This window comes from Oenanthe melanoleuca, chromosome 1 (genome assembly GCF_029582105.1).
Source record: "Oenanthe melanoleuca isolate GR-GAL-2019-014 chromosome 1, OMel1.0, whole genome shotgun sequence".
Taxonomy (NCBI): domain Eukaryota; kingdom Metazoa; phylum Chordata; class Aves; order Passeriformes; family Muscicapidae; genus Oenanthe; species Oenanthe melanoleuca.
In genome coordinates this window covers 79,462,603-79,480,798 of record NC_079333.1, presented here as the reverse complement: position 1 = coordinate 79,480,798, position 18,196 = coordinate 79,462,603, and positions in this window count along the sequence as shown.

Below are 18,196 nucleotides of genomic sequence, written 5' to 3'. Positions count from 1 at the left end.
AGCAGGATTTTCCAAAGTGCATTATTTCTATGCAGTTACCTGAAGCCTACTCTAAACCCCACTTTAGGCTGTTTTCAGACTCTTCTTGTAGATGGTTGCTTAAGGTCATTAGCAAGCACTTTGCTCCTCTGCTACTTGACCAAATGTGGTGGTTTGTAAAGGTTTTCTGAAATTTTTATCCTGTTGTAATTTCTTGAACTGGATAAAGGGGCTTGACCTATCACTCCTACCTTTTGCCCCTGGAAGGGAGGTGAGTCTATCAAGATGAACAGAGACAACTTGATTGAGAAATAAAACATTCAGCTTATTGTAATGTTTGCTCAACAAATAGGCTGTTGTTTTTCTTCCTAAGTCATAATTCCAGTAGTAATTAAACTGCTGGGGGCTCTTAAGAGCAAAGGTGCTAAATGCCCTTTGGCACCATGTCAATGCCAAACTGGTACAAGGAACATGGACAATTATGCAAGATTTCCTGTTTACCCCATCTGGAGAGGAATGTGACAGCAGGGTGTTTGGAGGCAAGTCGAGTGTCCTAACCTTTAATTAAAAAAATATATATAGGAAGTGAGTGTGAATACTTTATTTAACAAAAAATACTTGCAAAAGTGCCTACCTACTAGGTCCTTTGCTCTGCCAGAAAAGCTAAGTAGATAATTTTGAAACAATTTCCACCTGAGAAATACTTACTACCCCTGCATTTTTTTATATTTTTTGCTAGAGCTTTCCCAGGTGTGTAAGCTGGGGTTGCTGGTTTGTTATTTCCCAGCCACTCCTTCCTCCATTTGTAAAGGGAGAATTGGTGCATGCTGCTCTCAGATTCCAAGGTCTGAGTGCTTTGGGAACTCTCTCTTTGTAGCACAGCTTCTCAAATCAAGAAAGGCTTGAAGATGAGTTTCTCTCTCTTACCCAAAGGTTCACTGCTTTCTTTCTTTTCAGACTTCAGAAGTTGCTGTTTTGTGATTTTGCTTTCTAAAACAAAAGTGGTAATTGAAAACCATGCTGGGGCTGTTCTCCAACCACAGTTCACCAAAGTGAGGAGAAGACCCCATGCATTGAGGCAAAGGATGAAGGCATGAAGGAAGAGGGTACAGGACTGGGTTCATTCCTTTTGTGCATTTGGGAGCAGCATGGCATCCACAGTCCTTGCTGAGGATACACTCTGAGGTGGTTACTGGGGGGCTGAGTACTTGATTTTTGTGGGTAACCCCCATGTGTTGACAAGCATGACCAGGGGTAACCTACAGAAAATAAACCAGCTAGTCAAAAATATGACACAGACTGATGGGAGCTGGCTTCTGTTTTAAGAGATTGTTCTGTACATCCTGCCTTTTACAAGCATTTGTTATGTTTCATCCATATCTAACCTATATCATACTGGATGATATTAAACTAATAGTATATTAAAGTAGCCATTCCATGGTTAGATGCTCACCTTGTGAAGCACATAAAAATGTGCTGGTGACTGACTGCTTTTGTAAAATTCTCTACCTGACTGCAGCAGAAGTTGGTCTGAGCTCCCTCTTGGTAGCCAGGCATTGGTTAACTTTGTTTTTGAAGTGCAGCAAACAGGTGGAATAGAAATAAGTGCAGAATTTGGACTTCAAAGCTTTTGACTTATACAGATTGTGATAGCCAGCCTTTGATGCAGTCCAGAACACAGTTGGTTTTCTGGGCTGTGAGATCTCATTGCCAGCTCATGTCCAGCTTCTCATCCACCAGCAGCCTCAAGTCCTTCTTGGCAGGGCTGCTCCTTGTTACTGCACTGTGATTGATCCAGGGTCTTACAGATAATCTGGGTCAGGAGCAGGAATCCAAATCCATTTCCTCAATGTCAGTTCAGCAATTTGCCCACTACAGACTCAGTGAAAAATAAATTAAATTACAGTATAATCTGAAATTTGGGGAAGCTTTCCAATGACTCTCTGGGGCTTTAAAGAGAGGAGTTACTTCATTTTTTGGCATTAAATCTGTATAGTTGTGTTCAGGCCAAGCATTTATTTTCCACTACAGAAACTGCCTCAAGGCTCAGTGGTATTTTTCCAGCTCTTCCTTTGCTGGTGTACACTGGCCTGGTGAAATAGTTATTTTTCTGTTTTGTATTATAACATTAGCACAAAACTGCACAAACATTAACAAAAATCTTTGGGAAATTATTAAGAAAAAATTAGGGTGCTCTCTTTCTTACATGGAGATGAGAAGTTTTGCAAGCCCTCAGATAACAAATATGTAAATAAGAAGATGTAAAATCTTTATTAAGGATTTCAATTTTAGTCTTTAACATTGGAAAGATATTTATTTCACTTTCAGTTTTTGCTTTCTTCTCAATATATCTATGATCTTTCTATCAAGAAAGCTTAGAAATAGAATAATGGAAAATTATTTTGTTCTGCAATGGTGCTAACTTGCTGGTTTTTTTCTCCTAAATGCCTTTCCCTAATTCTGCTTTCACAAAGGAAGGATAGTGCATGGAGACCTATTTATATAGCTCCAGCACTTGTATCTTCATCTTGGGTGCCTGATAACTTCTGATAACTCTCCCAATAACTCTCTATATATACAAATAAATAAATAAATAAAAATATAAGTAAACATATTTTTAATAATAAATAACTAAATTCTCTTCCTAGATGTAGCAGAGATGTTAGATGCTTTTGAAGGCCTCCATTAGGAAATCAACTAAAATGAATGTTTAAACTTTGCAATGTCAATAACTAAGTGTTTACTTTTGGTAAATTGGGCTTTTTTTGGACATCTTCAAAACACCTTTTTCCTTTTATTGCTGACTCATTTACTTGAGAATGACTGGTCCAACACGTAGGTGCTTGACCATTAGACACAACCAAATCCCCAAATGGCTTTATAAGGCAATTTTGCTTGCTGATTCTCTAGCTAGATAGTCACATATCAAACCATAGAAGCATAGAATGGTTTGGGTTGGAAGGGATCTTTGAGACCAGCTAGTTCCAACTCTCCTGCTATGGGCAGGGAACCTGCAACTAAACCAGGCTGCTCAGAGCTCCATCCACTGGCCTTGAGCACTTCCAGGGAAGGGGTATCCACAGCTTCTCTGGGCAACCTGTTCCAGTGCCTCACCACCCTCACAGTAAAGAATATCTTCCTATATCCAATGTAAACCCACTGTCTTTCATTTTAAATCTGTTTTAAAGCCATATTGCTCTTCTACTTTCTACTCTTGGCACTAAAGGACTTTATAGTCTTTTAAATAAATAAATCAATAAAAGAAGGTTACTGAGGTGCTTAGAAATGGCAATGGAGATGGGAAGTTTGCTTATCAGTGAATCACCTGAAGGAATCTAATCTCAGGAACTAATCTAATCTAAGGGTGGGATTCTGGAAGCTTTGCTTAAAGAGCAAGAAACCAAATATGCTACAGGTCTTCCAAAGCATGAGCTATGTGATAAGACCACCTTCCAGCACTTTCAGAGCCTTTCAACAATGGCTCAGAATTAAGCCGTGCTCTGTGCTCACAATTAAAATTGGTTCCAAAAGATATTTAATTGTCTAACCAACTCCTATTCAAAAGAATAAACTGTGATGAAGGATTTATTGCCTGTTGTAAAGGCACCAGTTTCACAAGCATTACTTCACCTGACAACAAGACCTGGGTGCTTCAGGAGGACAGGAAAGTCCTCACCTCAGTAACATAAAACTGCCTGTGCTAAGTCCCACTGCATTGTAGTGGTGTACTCCTCTCACACATGCAGCAAAGGCAGTCTCTGTAAACCTGTCATTTCCCAGCAGTCACTCTGATAAATACAATAATCCTGCACTGTGGCCATCAGAGAATCAGAAACCAACAGCAGAGACACCAAGTGTCCATGACCCAGCAGGTGAAAATGTTCATCCAGCCTTTGCCACACAATACAGCAGGCAAATGAAGAATAACAACACCTAAGGTACCAGCACAATTAAAGGAAGGAGATTCTTTCTGAACTTCAGCTAACTTAGTTAAGTCTAAGATAACTCTTAAGTTCTTATGAATTCCTGATGGCACTTGCAAGAAGAGGTTTCTCTGTGTTTAGTACAGAAAGAGTAATTTAATTTGAAATGTTCTATTCCTTTAGCACTAAACCCATCTTCACATCCCTATGACAAGTGCAGATACCTGTTATTCCCTATTGAGCTGGTTTAAGTAGTTTCTGGAAAACACTTGCTCATCTCTTACATCCTTGCCATTGCTCTCTGTCCTGCAAAAAGTGTTTACCCTAAAGTAAACTGGTTGAGGCCATGATTTATGGTGCAGGTGGCTACATGCTCTTAAGTTCTATGGTCCTGAGGGTATCTAGAACTTGAAAATCTTCTTCTCTTTATCTAAAACTTAGAAGGTTAAAATGATGGATTTACCAGTCCTGAAAAGAAGACCTTATAATGACACAGGGGTGATTTTGTGCTGTCCAAGTCTCTTCATTCTGGATCTTTACAGATGTAGACAGAAATCAAGATGTTGATTACATCAAATATTCAGAATGCCTAAACACTTTTTTGTAGAAAGAAAGCTGAAATGCTTAGATATGATCTCAAACTCCATATATTATTTGATGGAGAATAAGATATTTTCTGAGCTCTACTATAAAACCCATTTATGATACATACACAGTAGAGTTTTGTTTGAAGAACACCTAAGATTTTGAAGTCTGTCTAGGATATAACTTCAACTTGCAAGCTTTACATTTTACCATTTGCATTATTGTTGACTAATAATTATTTGAAGTGACAAATTTCATATCTGCCTCTTCTATGGATATTTGGCCTGTGTGCTGGTACACAACAAATACAATATTGCAATATTACTATTTTATTCTTATGCTGTATTTTTATGAACTATAAAAATCTCCATGCTTGCTTAAATAAAATGGAGTTTGCATTTAGTGTTATAGAATTACCTTATTTTTACATTGTGTTTGTGTGTGTATATATAAATATTTAATGTTCTTTCTGCTCATAGCACTGAAACTAGCATAATTACCTAGATTTGGTGTATTTGGGGAATTTGATATAAAGAAATGTCATGTTTTCAGGGGAATGTCCAGCAGTGTTGAAAAAACCATGCTTTTAATGTAAGAGGTCTCCTCAGTATTCTCCCTCTCCTGTGATTCAGAGATGTTATCATGACTTTAAACAGGACATACATGAGCAGCCAGCAGCCTAGCATACTCCAAGATGCACTGATTTCCAGTGTTCAGACCCTTCAACCCTGTAGACAAACCACAGATTGACTACAGAAAGGCACATGGACTATCTAGACATATTCACTCCCTGATGCCATCATGGAATGACCTTACTTGCAAGATCTCAAGATCTCTGGGTTGTGCTGTTGATGACTGAAGCTATCCTGAAATGGACTTCTGTGTTCTTATCAAACAAAACACGTGCTAGCCATAAATCTTGCAAAATTTGGCCTTTGAATGCAAGACAGACCTTTAAATTGCATCTTTTCCCCAAGATTTGTAGCAAAACAGAAAATAACTGCGGGGGGGGAAAAAGTTGCAGAAGGTTACTGGAGAGGATGAAGAATATCTGCTGGGAAAGAAATACAGGAGATTGCTTGGAAAATTTTTGCTTTAATCTGGAAAAATGTTTCTGATTCAAGAAGTAAAGTGAGCAAGTAAAGGAAAGATTTTTGTATATTTATTGACAATTGTGATGAATGGATGAGAATTTGAGGCTGGAAGGTCCATTGAAGAGTGGCCATTAGAAAAAGGATTCATAATTATTCTAGTACAAGATGGAGAAATAGCAGCTGAGTGATGCAAGGTAGGCTTCAATAAAAGCTGTTGAAGGGTTAGTGCTTTACAAAAAATACACACAATAACACAATATCCATCCACAGGCAAATACTACCCCACTGTGAAAAAAAGAGAGAAAGTGCAGCAAGAGATCAGCTTGATTAAAGCATGAACTGTGCATGAACCTTAGATACAAGAAAGGATCAAGCTGGAAGCAGAAACTAGGTCAGGCTTCTGAGGATAAGTGATAAATATAACATGAAGATAGAGGAACAAACTTTTAAAAAATAAAAGTGCAAAACAAGATGCATCTGCCAAGAGGTATAAATGATTTTAGAAGTGCAGTCATAACAGAGGGAAGGTGAAGGCAAAGATGAATTAGTCAGCTGTTCAGAAGAGAGGAAAATACATTTCTAGATGATACTCAGATAGTAAATTTCCGTAATAACATTTTTGCCTCTGTCTTTAGAAGAATGATCAATTTCAATTGAAGGATATTGCAGTCCATATCAACTCTTTAAGTAAAGATGTTAACTTTGGGAAAAGAAAAATTTAGAGTTTTTCAAGTCAGTGAGGGATTTAATATTTTCATGAGTTTCCTTATGAAGGTATTAAAGAACTTCACAAGGAATATTGGATAATAATATTTTACCTGAGAACATGTTATAGGCAGGTAATAGTGATTCTCTTTGAACAAGGAGAAAGGAAGATTAGGGTATGATTCAGCCACTAGCTTAATTTCTGCTTTCAGAAAATGTTTAAAAAACTGACAAAACAAGTTATTTTTTAGTACTGAAAGAAAACAAGGATGTGAGCAGCAGCCAGTAAGAAATTATCAAATCCATGTAATTAATTCCTACAGTAGAACAGGATTTGAAAATTGCAATGCCATGTCATGTCAGCACGGCAGCTACCTCTATTCTGCCAGGGACCTGCTCATCCCCAGCAGGTACCATTTGAAAGAGCTGTAGATTAAATTTATCTAAGATTATTGCTTGTTTGAGCTGCATAAAGCACCAGTTTATTGAGTCTGTCTGTGCTGTGTGCTGCAGTATTGACAAGTCAATACCTGAAAGTCAAGAAACAGTTGGTGTTGATGTTGTATTCTCCTCCTACACCAAAACAAGACTCATGCAAGCTGTAAATGGGTGGGTGGCTTTTGGCTACCTCCCAAATGCTTTGTCAGATTCTGCACAGCAGGGAACAGGCAGACTAACTTTGGCTTTAAAAAAAGAGTACTGTGGACTGTGCTGTCTTGGTCTAGGGAAGGTTGTACATTTGCTGGCCTTGAACAACTTGGCATCTGGAATTGTGTCTTCCAGTCTGGGATCTCTTATCACTTTGAGACCTGGAGTGACTACCCAAAGCAGTGTGCTCTTGTTGCCTCTGCCAGTCTTCAACCTGGGCCAGAGCTCTTTTCACTGGGAGACACAATTCCAAATCTTGATAACCTTCAATGAAAGGTTATTGCTTTGAAACCAACAGATTCTTCACTATGTGGTCAAGAGAAACAGGCAGCTTTAGAGTGTAACTCAGCAGACTGATTTTAGAGGCTGATGAATTGCACACTTTAAATTAATTGCTCCCGTTGATTGCAAAAGGCATCTTATCTGTTTAGTGCTTAGCTGGGTAGTGCATCTGTAGATGTCTCTGCTGCAGATGTCTGTGAAGCTGATTGAGCTGAATCTCTCTTCTGTGTTCTGGTGACCTGGACTTGCCCCTCAAATGTTGGCAGCATTGGTCAAAAGTTCAAAATGTTACCTGTGAGATCACTGAGTGATACCATAGGCTACAGCCTTTGGGTGAGGAGGCTGTGCAGTGGCAGTGGTCACTTTTACCTTCCCAGGGATTGGAGGGCTTCTCCAAGCTCTGTTCTCAGGAGGAAATTTATGTAGTTTGGCTCAGTAATCATCTCTGTTAAGGGAGCCTGACATTGCTCATTTTGTTTCCCCTCATTTGATAAGAGCTTCCTTTCTCACAATTAATAACCCCCTCTGCAGCTTGTGATGTCCCTTACACTGCTGGCTTGAGAGTGGGGTCTAAAGAACACCAAGGACACTTGATATGAGAATCATGAAAAGGTTTGGGTTGAAAAGGACCTTAAAGACCATCTAGTTCCACCTCCCTTGCCATGGGCAGGGACACTTCTCAGTAGACCAGGTTAGTCCAAGCCCCATCCAGCCTGGCCAACTTATCACAGAACCATAGAACGTTAATGGTTGGAAGGGACCATAAAAATTATCTAATCTGACCCCCTCCCACTATGGCCATGGACACCTTCCATTAGACCAGGTTGCCCAAGGCTTTATTTAATCTGGACTTGAGCACTGACAGTGTTGGGACATTCACAGCCTCCCCTGTGGGCAACCTGTTCCAGGGTCTCACCACATTCATGATAAAGAATTTCTTCTTAATATCTAACCTAATTTCCCCCTCTTTCAATTTGTACCCCTTACTCCTTGTCCTATCACCACAACTTCCCTGAGCATTCCCTGCTAGAGAAAACTTTGTACAGATACACAAGGGCCATCTTCCTGGAAGAGCTGGAGAGACATCAGCATTATCATCTCAAAACTCTCGTGTAACTGATTGCACACACCAGATTGTTTAAGAACTCTTTAGCAGATTTGAAGAGCCCCAGCAGGACCCCATCTGCTGCCTCCTACTCCACTAACACCTGGTGGGTTTTGGTGACATGGGTACTGCAGAAATTGGAATTAGTGGGAGTAACTGCTAAGAGAGGGGAAGGCAAAAGTTAGTACTCAGGAGAGCTGATAGCAAGCCCTTCAGACTCCATCTTTCCTGCTCTGGCTGCTGCTGATGTTGCTGCATTCTGCCACTCTCTGCCAATGCCAATGAGGTCTGTGTGCATCCACTTTCACAAGAGTGAGTGGGAGTAACACGAGTCAGCTCCTCACCACTCTGCTTGGCATGCAGGCATCAAAGCTGCCAGGGCGGTTTTAGGGTGGCTATCCTAGGAATTTGCTCTTGGTTTTCCATAAGGAGCAGGTCACAATCTGTCACTAGGGACTTCCCAATAGGGCAGATAGCAAACTTCCTGTTTAACAATTGGCTTTATCAATTTCAACCACTCATTTCCACATACAGATTGTTAATTCAAAGAGTGTTTTAGGGTGAACTGTAGTTCATAAGGGACATCTCCTGTCATGTTAGTAACTTTTCTTATAATTAAAACCACATAGGATAATTATATAGACTTCTCATTTATTGTCAGCATCTATTTTCAACATCACTTTAAATGTTTGTGTACTTGAGGGGTGAGGGAGAAACTGATGTCAAAAAGTGCTAGACTCATAAAAGTTTTTTCTTTTTTTAAAAGTAGAGAGTTTTTTTGTTCATTCTTCCTCTATTACAGTTCTCAGGATGAGCTAGTGACTAGGATGATTCCTCTTCAAACATGTTACTTATAAATACTTTTAAAATCACTTCCCCCTTAAAAAAGCCCCATGATCTGTAAGTTGAGGTTTTTTTACCAGGTAAGGTAGAAGAGGTTGGGAACGGTGATGCACTGACCTCTGCTGGCATCATCCTTTCTTACTGAAACTCTTTTTAAATTCTGCATTTGATACCCTGGAAAATAAAAGATACATCTGAGACAAGATCTGAGGCAGAATCTGTTCATGATGAAGCCATATTCCAATGCTCCATTAAATCTAGCACTGTGACTCTTCAACCAATCCACAGTTCTTGCACACAATGACACATGGTGTTGATTTCCTACAAAAACCCTCAATAATATGTTTTAAATGTGCCATAAGAGCTGGATGATTTCTTTTGTACCAGCAGGCTCTGAGTTGGACCAGGTATTGTCTGTCTGTCCTCCTGTGGCAACATAATGCTGGGATGTAAAGAAAAAGTGTGTGCAATGTCTCTGTCAGATGTCTGGCTAGTGGTGAGCTGTGTGCCCCTGCCTGACTCCAGCTGCTCTGCACTGCCACATCCTCCTGAGCCAATATGAACCTCAGGCACCACTGTTCATGCAGTGTTGGCCTGTGTCAGGAACTTCTCCACAAAGCCCTGAAGGAATTATGACCAATTAGCTCCCATTAGAGCTGTTTGTCTCCTTGAGATGGGGTGCTAGTTGCCAGAAGCATTAAAGGAAGCTGGTGGAGAAAAAATGGCAATTTCAAGGCTGCAGTCTCTCTGATTTTAGTTTGGGCTGGAATGACTTTCTAGAAATTGCTCTCTACCATAGACTCTGCTCTGTGGCTCTAATCCTCCTCTGATGGGAATGACTTCCAGGTGCAAGCCAGGTTTGGTTCACGTGAAACTCCAGGTGATCTAAAAGAGCTGATGAGTAAAGGAATAAAATGCTGCTAAGGAGCATAATTCCCTCAGGAAACTGAGGACTGTGTGCAGGGAGGAATGGCAGTGAGAGATGATTATTGTGAGCTAAGGCTGTCCTAGTACAAGGAGCTTTCCTTTGCAGTTTGCCCATACAAGGAATAATGCATCAGAATTTACTGAGGTCTAGGAGATATCTGTATTCCTTTCCTGTCCCCTGGGGGCACCTGCACATACAACTTGTGTGTATTTATGAAATTCCCTGGAGACATCTAGGCTTACTGAATAACTGTAGGTAAATCCATGAATCCATACTTTGTTTGTACTCCTGTCAGTCTGCACACATTTCAAAGTGAAGCTGTGTCTGTTGCCTGTGGGCTAACCTGTGGAGATAAGTTTTAAAGCAGAGTGGAGAAAGAAACAGGTTCCCCAGCCCTTGTTTCTTACCTAGTGAGCAGAGTGGTTGGCTTTTGTTTTGGAAGGAGACCTGCCCAATCAAGATGGGAGGGACAGGACTATGAAGGGACATGCCTGCTCAGGCACTGCTCCAAGTGGAGGCTGAGCCTCAGCTGCTCTGTCAGAATATGACTCATGTTTTTATTTGTGTTTTTCTGAGCCTGAATTGAGAAAGCTTGTACAAGAAATTTTACAGCCCTTGACATCACTCTGCACTTTTGCAAGACAATAGCCTGACATTTTGCCCTAGGTGTTGGATTAAATAGTAACTGGAGATTGTGCAAATACTTCTCTTAGCCATGATTACCATACCAAGGCCTTGTGCAAACTGGGGACTTCTGTGGCTGGGGTGGGTCCTCTAACCTGACATTAAGATAGCAGTTCTGTATGTCTGTCTGCATCACTGTTGCTGGCTTTTCTTTAAAAACACTGGTAGAAAGCCCACACAGGAGGACCTGAGGGAAGGGCCACATCCTGACCACCAATGCTACCACCAGGGTGAGCCTGGGTGGTACACAGAGCCCATCCTGAGCAAAGATAAGCTGCAAGGGCACCATTCTTCTGCATTTTGACACAAGCACATCACTGGTTTTGGCTCTCTAGGGTGTCACACTCCAGTAAGCAGGGCAATGAAAAAGAACATAGATCTCTGTATAAATGTATCCTGTATTTCCTTTAAATTACCCTCTCCTAAACTCTGTCTAAGAGAGCAAAGGGAGTTGACACCAAAAGAGCAAACAAACTTGCATTTCTCAACCTCATGCTAATAGCTGCAAGCCTGAAATCATTTGGGGAGTTTTTGCTTACACAACAGCTGAGGGCTATTGGGTAAAGAGTGAATTTCACATTTTTTGATGCCTTATGGATATGTTCTCAGAAAAAATATATCCTTTTAGGACCATTGTTTTCCCCTTCAGCCAGCCCTGCAGTGATTTATTAGTTTTAGCTAAATAATGTCACCATCTCTTTTCAAGCTGCAATAGAAGGAATGTGGCACCAGCACTTTCCTTTCTCAGCAGTACACTTAGTGGGTAAAATATGAATGCAGAGTCAGCAGAACTGTGTTCCCCTTTTAGCTGCGCACTTGCTCTCCAGCTGCTGACGTTTGGCTCTTGCAGGGTGGTATCTTGTGGCCTCTTTTCCTCACAGTTGCCTTACAGTGCTACTGTGAGCAACTGTGGGTGACCATTTCAAATTTATCATACTTCCTCTCACAGGCAAAAAAAAATATTTCAATGTCTTTGGCTGCCTCTGCCCTGAGGTTCTTCTCTTCTGGTTGTCCAAACTGGGGAACCTGTTCAAGCCCCTTGAAATGAGAAGCACAGAATGAAATGAGAAGCATGAGACTGCTCTGGAACACTCCCTTTTGTGCTTCCCAACATCAGAGCTGAGAAACAGCTCTGATCCCCAAGCTGGAGACATGGTCCTTGCAGATCATGGGATCCAGTGGGAGAAAGCAGGTTTGGAAAGGAGCAACCTGACATGTATGAGGCAGAGCTTCCTGCATCCCTTGGTTGACTGTATCAAGGAAAGCAGGTGTTTTGAAAGATGACTGAGTTTCCTTGCTGAGATGATGGTCAGTGAAAAGGAAAGGGACAAGCAGCAGGAAGAAAAGCGGGGTTGGAGACTATGGTCACACCACTGAGAAAGTAAAGGCACCTGAAATGTGAGTCTTTAGTAACGAAACCAACCAGAAAACCTTGGTAGCAGTATGTCTCTGAGCCACTCTGAAGAAGGTTAGATGACAGGTATGCTAGATGTGCTTCTTTCCCACTGCTGACTTTAGAGGATTGTTAGCTTGTCTCCAGAAGCAGCTGGGAAGAAAGAGAAGATATGATGGGAGGAGAACCAGGTGTATGTCAGTGTGGCTGCAAAAGAAGCCTCATTTAAAAAATCATGTTAGTCTGGCTAACTGTATGTCCCACAAGGCTAGGATTGTTTGATTCTGTGTTAGTCTCCTCCTAATTCTATATTTCCAGTCACATCTCCTGGTCTGCAACGTGGCTGCAGCCTCAAAGCACTGCTGGGGCTGAAGAGCCCTTGCAGGGGTCTCCTTTTCAACCTCCTGCCAAAGCCAGGATGGGATGGGATGGGATGGGCTTAGTGCACTTGGTGCTGCAACACAACTACATGAGGAGATGCAGCAGGGATTTAGATGTAAAGACCTATAGATGTTTAAAGGTGAATAACCAGGACCCTCCTAGGCAAAGTACGAGCAGCAAGTACACCCTACAGTGTACAGCCCTCTGCAAGGGTATCAGCCCCCTCTAGCTATGGCAGTAGGAAGAATGTGAAAAAACATCCCCTTTCTGGAACCTTCTGCCCTTTTGGTCTGTGGATGTGGCTCCTGGGGACATGGTTTAGAGGTAAACATGGTGTTCCTGGGCTAAAGGCTGGACTCAGTGATCTTAGAGGTTGCCTCCCCAACCTTAATGATTTTAGGATTCTATGTGACCTCCACAAGAGGCAAGCAATGTCCATTCCTTTGCATTTGGCCTAAAACCCAAGGGTCTGTTAGGTTATCTAAACATTGAAAAGATGCTGTTTTCAAGAACGTCATGATATAGTTGGTAAAATTTTTCTTCAATTCAGCTTGTGGTTTAAAAAGTGCTATGGGTAAGAAAATGGGAAGAAAAACTGTACCAGATTAGGCAACTGCATAAATCTCATTTCCTTAAAAAAACCCTCTTCCCCTTATAAAAACCCCAAAACAAAACCAAAAAAGGAAAAAAAAAATACCAAAAAACAAATAACTCTCTTAGTTGCCAAGTTCTATTTCCTATAAACCATCAATTGTTTGGTTTTGTGTTAAGCTCCTTTCCCAGCTGAGGTTGAGCCCTGACCTTCTTTTCAATTTGGTGCATAGATTGAAAATAAGGGTCAAACCGCATAGGCTGATACAAAGTTTTGTCTATATGAGAGGATCTGAGGACCATTTCAGGATCAGAAATGTTTCAAATATATTTAGAACAATATCTGAATCTTTAGTTGATGGTTCTTATCACATCCATGAACTTAGTGAAATTCTTTAATCTTTCTAGTACAGCTGTTCATATAAAAGAGTCAACAAGTGCAATAAAGAACAGTGGGCGTGACATCATGTTCTTCACTGTAACCAGGGAACAGGAAAAACTTGCATTTCAACTTGCCACAAATGTCTTTGCTTCCTGTAGCTTCTAACCTGTGTGCTGTGAAAAATGTGTTTATATGCTCCTGTAAGGGAGATCTATTCATCAGTTTTATTATTATAAATTAATCAGTTGCCCTTGCCATGATAATTTCAGGTAAGATAGATATGGAGGTATATAATCGAAAGAAAAAAAATCCAGCTTTGTTTATACAGAAAAACTTGTCTATCAGGAACATCCTAATCCATGGAAAAGCCAATTGTCAAAACAGTCTTCACACTTAAGTCTTGTGCAGGATTTGTTTTGTTTATAAGAGGCAGTGGATTTTTTTTTCCCTGGTAAGACATGGGGTGGTTACAAGAGTCTTAGTGCATCTGCAGTCCAACAGAAAGAAAAATGCCATGGAAAATGAACCATGAAAACAACTACAGTCAGGTATGGAGCTTCTCTGTGCCTTGCTTGTGACATTCATGTAAATAGCTACTGAGCTTCCAGTGCATTGGAATGGCTTCTTACCACTGCTTTTAGTAGAAGGTGGTTTGTTAACATTTTGGGGCTTGGAAAATCTGCTTTTATGGCCAGACAGCATTGCAGGCTGCATGTTCTACACAGTGATAGCAACACCCCTTAAATAAAAATGTTATGTAATAGCTTAAAGTGTACTTATTATATTATAATATAGTTTGAAGATGGGCATATTTAGTGTATGTCTGAATACTGGTTAATTAGCTCAGGCAAAAAAACCCATAACAGAAACTGTTGGTGGGAAATGTTAACTGGAATGTTTGTATGAACCCTTTCAGCAAAACTGTAATTGTGCAATTTTTAACTTCCACGTTCCTGACACAAGTACCTGTGGAAAACAATCTACCAACGGACAGTGGGATTTAGAAGATGTAGATAGATAAAAAAAAGACCTAGTAATATGTATCAAGTAGTTTATAAATGACTCTGCTATTAATTACTGCCCTGTGATAGTGTGGGAGGCCAACATGGTGCTTTGTTACCCTGCAATAAAATAAGTACATGTAATAAGAGATGAAGCACTTTATCTGTCCCCTTGGGAAACATACTGTCGTTCTGTTGTACATTTTAGCATCTAATATTAGCAGTGTTTGAGCCAGACTGACATCCTGAGCTCAGCTTCTACCAGCCCTGCACCTCCATCCTCTGCCATGGATGATTTGTGCTGTTTGCAGTGTGAAGTTCTGTTGGAGGATGAGCTTTTACTGCAGATCACTGCAGATCATGCCTGCACTGCCCAAGACATCCATCCTTGCCTGCTTTTGCTATTGTGCCCCAATAGGTGTGAAATGCAGGCAGAGGCCAAAAAGAAGTACCAAGTCTATGAAATTGCAAGATACAGCTCTGCAGGGCACAGAACAGGACTGGCTCTGCATTGAGGATCCAGTTTATCTCATCTGCATCAGCCTGTAAGTAATCTTTGTTGCTGAGGCATGGACTTTAAAAGGTCTTGCTCCGTGGCAGGTTATGGGTGACAGTACAAATCAGCAATGCATGCAGGAAAAAGGACTCACCAGCATTAGAAGAATATTCGGTCATTCCCCAGCTATTCATTATCAACCCAAGGTCACCAAGACTTAGCCAACATGAGAACCACAGGAGTTAAAGTCTGGATGGCTTAAAGACTCAGACATTGTTACCTCCAACCTTTGCCCAGTACTGGAAATTTGTTCCCAAGGACACAGGAGACTAATTTTCACAGCTGATCACAGGAAGAAAGTGGGATGCTATTTATGGTGCTGAGGGATACAAGATTCACTCCCTCAGCTTCATCAAAGTGATGAATTTAAGCACAAAAAGAGTCCTTCCTCCTCCTCCTCCCCATCGTGTGCCACCAGGTCAGAAGCTGCACACAGGAAAGACATGGACAGAGCACAGTGTCTTGATGGTCCTGCTTTTCCCAGGGCAATGCTTCAGCCTCATCCTGCCCAGGCAGCTGCCTCTGATGCTGAACTGAGAGCTGAGAACTGAAAAGTGTGAGTCTATAGTTGTTTCAGCTTCTCCAGGGATTGGGACAGCAGAGTAGAGGGCTTTGTTTCTGACCTGTTCCAATTAGGACAGGGAATTCCCACAAATTTGAAGGGCTAGATAACAAACTAATGGCAAAGGGAGGAATGAGGAGACTTCCTTTCTACCTGTAACTTGAAATCCTTTCTAGTGGACAGGAATGCATTTTATTTTTTATGTGTCCCCAGTTTCTCTGTTAGGTTCTAGCAACAAAGCCCAGTTCTCCTCTTGCTCATGTTTTCTCAGATGCTGGGTCTCAGGAAAGAGTTTTGTTTATCTCTCTCTTAAGTTTCTCTTCCTAGTGGGACATTGTGAGCAGCTCTCCTGTGCACATTGGAAGGGCTTTTATTTTCTTGTTTTAGATACTGTTAGTGCAAGACATGAAGTAAGCTGGCTGTACCAAAAGTATTTTAGGGCATTTAAACTCCTCCTGTCAATAATGGTGTAGTTAAGTTGAAATTAAAATCTTGCTTGCTTCTTTTTGAGAGGAAGATTATTTTGCCTGCACCTTGATCCATGCCCACTCAAGTGTCTCTTATATTGGGGGGAATGGACCAAAATGGAAGAATTTGAAGATTTTTTCCCTACGTTTTTCTGTTTAGAAAATTTCAGTAAAAATTTTCCTTAATAAAATTCAACTCTATTTTTTCCTCTCAGCAACACTGTACCCTATGTCTGACCGTCCCAGCAGCATTTTTACCAGCCACTGAATTTTATCACTAGCTTTGCCTGTTGCAAATAAAACCAGGGCTGTTTCTTCATGGTAGAATTGGCATGCTGCAATGTGTTTGGGCAACCTAAATCCCACCCCAGATTTCCTGCCAGCTGGTGCCAGCTTGTCAGGGGCACATCACTGATAGGCAGCTCCACTCACAGGGACCAAGTGCAGAGAAAGGCTCCAGACTGCCTCCCATCCTCTTTACATCCTGCTCCCAGCATTGCAAGCTTGAGTAGCCATTGTGGTCTCTAGAAGAAAACACAGGAAAGCAGTTTCAAGCTCTCAGCAGGTCTGGGCTGCATTTTTCTTCCCAGGTCTTATTACCCAGAGCAACCTCCCTGGTGCTGCAAGCTGCCTCCTGGAGGATTACCCTGCTGCCCCTGGATATACAACCTCTTCTCAGAAATATTAAGCAGCCTGTTTGTTTCAAAGCCAGAAATTAGGTGAAGGTTGAGAGGACTTATCAGTAAGTTAGGACATGGACAAATACACACATTGCCCAGGGTGTGGCAAACATCCTCAAAACAAACACTCCAAACCCAGGGAATTCAGTTAAGGTTGTTTAATGCTTAGTGGTATTTCTGTACATTACAGCATATTTCAGATATTTCCATATCTGAAAATAAAAAACTAGGTTGGAAGACAAAAGTCTCATGCAACATCTCAAATAATGTACATTTTCAAAAAAATGTCATAAACCTTTAATTCATCTGGACAAATGAACTGTTTTCTCTCAGACTGAGAGTATCATATTTTGGTATGCCAAAGTGTTTAAATATATAAAGTCAAGTTTAAGGCTCTGTGACTGCTGCCTCTGTGACTAACAAAACAGAGATTTCACTCTGATCCACAGCTATAAATCAGACCTGCACTTCCATCAGTCCCCACACTGATGCTGCTCACTCAGATGCTACCAGCTTCAAACCTCCTCAGTACTGAATGCTTCAAAATCTGCTAAGCTCCTTCTGGGTAAGTTCTTTGTCTTTTGAGCTGTGTCCTGTCTTTTTAATACAGACATTTATTTTGTGAAGAGGGTAAATCTTGGGCTTTTTCATGCCCCTGCTGCCTCATCTTGAAATTTGCTTATCATTATTTCTGCAAATACTGCTAGTAGTTATCCTTGCCTTGACTGCTCCTCAGAAGACATGCTTATTCAGGGCTTTAATCATTTGCTGATTAACTTCCTGTCATTCCTTGGTTTATGGAATTCCTAAATCCCTCCTGAGAGATTGTGATCTCAGAACTAAACCAAGAGCAACTCTCTTGACGTCTCCATTAATTCCAGTGCAAACAAAGAAGAACTGAGACAAACTCAGACTTGAAAGGTTGGGAATCAGAAGGGTTTGTACAGGGCTTAAGATTTCCTGATAGGCTATTTCTGTGGAGGTGAGACCTGCAAGATCATTTCCACATCACTCAGCAGACACTTCACATTACTAGGGTGTAAAGTCCTGTGTTAAGGCCCTCAGAACAAAATGTGGGATTCCAGTTTCACAGTTATTTTTGAGTTTTCTGTTACTCATTTCAAATCCATGCCAAAACAGCTTTTAATTTTTTCTTTCCATAGTCATGTTTTGCCTTTTAGTCCAAGCAATTTCATACAGGTTTGTTTCATAAGACTGGAACCATATCTGGCTGTACTGTACTCATCATGCTAGCAACCAGAGACTGCCTGACTGTTGTTGTGTCACACCTTCATAGTCCTAACTCTCTAAGCAAATGCAGAATTCAAGTTGACTTTGATTTTTACTCCTAGCCTTTTCTGATTGAAATACTTTCCTATTTATTTCATTCCATGAAGGGTAACGTAA